Genomic DNA, 2,500 nt, shown 5'->3' on the forward strand with positions numbered 1-2,500 from the left:
TCAACAGGAATGCGGTAGACGTAATTTAATACTTAAACCTTTAATGACGGGGTTAGATGTTAATATGAGTCAGTCTTTTTAGTCACAAAAGCAGCAATATCGCATCATTGATACTGCTGTCTTGATGAAAACTAACTTGGAGTTGGAGTAATAAAGGCGTCAAAGCCATGGAACCCAATGGAATCGGAGTTGATCCAGATTACTCGTTAAACGTACTATAGCTCACTAGTTTATCCCAACCCCCCCCCCCCCCCCCCCAAAAAAAAAAACAAAACAAAAAAAAACAAAACAAAACATAACAATAACAAAACAAAAGAAAAAATAAACAAAACAAACAAAACAAAGCAAAACAAAAAAAAACAAAAAAAACAAAACAAAACAACAACAACCCCCCCCCCACCAAAAAAAAAAAACAAACAAACAAAAAACAAACAAACAAACAAAAAAAGCACTGATCTAATAGACCTCGCTACCCAAACATTGCTGAGTGGCCAAGGGGGTTACACAAAACCATGTGTCCATCATACACAGGATCAATATCGGTGTCTATGCGTATGAGGCGAGTGCTCTACCAACTGAGCTAATGAATCCCCCGCCCTTCCCGGAGTACTAATCCGGTATATATTTATATACACTGTGAACATTAACTTTGATTTGAAAGATATTCAATATCGCTGTTAAAGGGTTAAAAAAGATGCATACATTATAATATTGAGAACAAGAATGATTTAAATCTATTTCCATCTGGGTGAATCTCTAGTGTAATTCAACGGTCACACATCTTGCTTTTTGTGTAATATGACAATGACAATAATAATATTAAATCCTGATCATTACTGTACTAGAAATGAAGATGTATAGATAGCTTTTATAACAAAGATATATGAAAAGCAGTCGGCGCTATGATAATAGATAAAATATTTATGATCATCTTGGAAGAGAAAGGCGTTAAATAATAACTCTGAAATTCGCATTGACGAAGTAAGTTCAAATTCAGAGCTATAATATTGTTCATGAAACTGGGGTAAATAGTGATTTACATATTAATAAACGGACATATTGCTTGCTATCCCTTTGAGGAAATTCTACCTCACTGGAATGAAAAGTTCGTAAGATATAATAGACCTAGCAAACCTATCACTACTGGGCGAAACAAGGTTTAAGAGCCCCACCCCACCCCACCAAATGAACATGTAATTTCTAACAGTTTTTTGGAAGATAAATGAATTAAAGATAAGATAGTTCTATAACTGAAATGTTACCTACCCATCAACTGGTACGATGTCGTCGTGATAAAAGTTAGAAACGCTGAACATTTATTTATGCTCATCTTAATTACAAATTTTGAAATAAATTCATGTCTTTAAAAAAAAATCATAAGTATGAATCTATGCAGTTTCTTAAACTGCTGAATGAAAAGAAAAAAAAACAAAACAAAGAATAAACAAACAAAACTTAAAAAACAAAACAAAACAATAATGTAATAAAAGAAACTAACAAAAAAAAAACCCCCAAAAAACAAACAACAACCCCCCCCCAAAAAAAACAAAAAAAAAAACAAAAAAAAAAACAAACAAAAAACAAAAACAAAACAAAAAACAAAAGCAAAATAAAAAACACAAAACCTAACAAAAAACAACAACTTTAAAATACCAAAACAAAACAGGAAAATTCCTGATTATAATCTTAATCATTTTGGTATTAAGAAAAAAGTTAATTTTGGGGCCGTACACAATATTACAAGTGTAGGTTCATGTTCTAATGCTTATAGTCGACAAATTCAAACTGAACTTACCAATTATAAATTCAGCAAATTGATATTATAGATCCACGGATATTTGGACTGAATTTCACAACACAGAAACAATAACAATATTATTATTATCCTGCAATAATATCAGAATCAGTTGTTGTCAAGGTACTCGTACTCGTAATTATCATTGGCTGAGTGATTCTTTCCGACTCACAATCTTTCTCAAATGAATACGTTAATGAAGAGTATCCGAATACAAACACATTTTAGATTAATTAATTAATTAACTAATTAATTAGTGAAATTTATCACATGGACATCCGATGCTATTTATGTACACTGTAGACTATATTATAATAATAATATCTGCTATCCTTCAAGCTTTCACACAGGTTTGTATGCGATAGCTAACCGAACACTCATCATGTGTGACAGAATTCCAGGCGAGCGTATTCAACTTTCAGCGCGCGCGACCCCCTTCAAGCCGCGTACATTTTTCTTTTGGAACTTTTTTACTATGTATTTCGCCCGCGTCTTCTCTCCCTCTCTTTCTGCTAGCAAAACTCACGGAATTGTCGGTGTTTGCGACTTTCGCTTGTGATGTGGTCGCCGCTCGCTCAACTCACTTGGCCAGCCTGACGGACTTACCTGTCAATCAAACGGTCACGAGCCCTGGTCAAGGGCGGGGCTAAAACTGGCCTCTATGCGTGTTTTATTATTTTTTTTTCGTTTGATGGTATCGCGCAT

General features: G+C 33.9%; 1 protein-coding gene across 1 annotated transcript in view; it reads right to left on the reverse strand.

Annotated features, from left to right (window-relative positions):
• LOC144970938 (protocadherin-1-like) overlaps nt 1–2,256 on the reverse strand; it is a 43,867-nt gene extending 41,611 nt beyond the window's left edge. Inside the window, exon 1 of the mRNA XM_078911135.1 lies at nt 1,796–2,256. The gene's annotated coding sequence lies outside the window, so the exon portion shown is untranslated. The remainder of the gene's footprint in view (nt 1–1,795) is intronic.
• Nucleotides 2,257–2,500: the final 244 nt, after the last annotated feature.

Source organism: Berghia stephanieae, chromosome 4, assembly GCF_034508935.2.
Source record: "Berghia stephanieae isolate SIO BIC M18660-M18661 chromosome 4, UCSD_Bste_1.3, whole genome shotgun sequence".
Classification (NCBI taxonomy): Eukaryota; Metazoa; Mollusca; class Gastropoda; order Nudibranchia; family Aeolidiidae; genus Berghia; species Berghia stephanieae.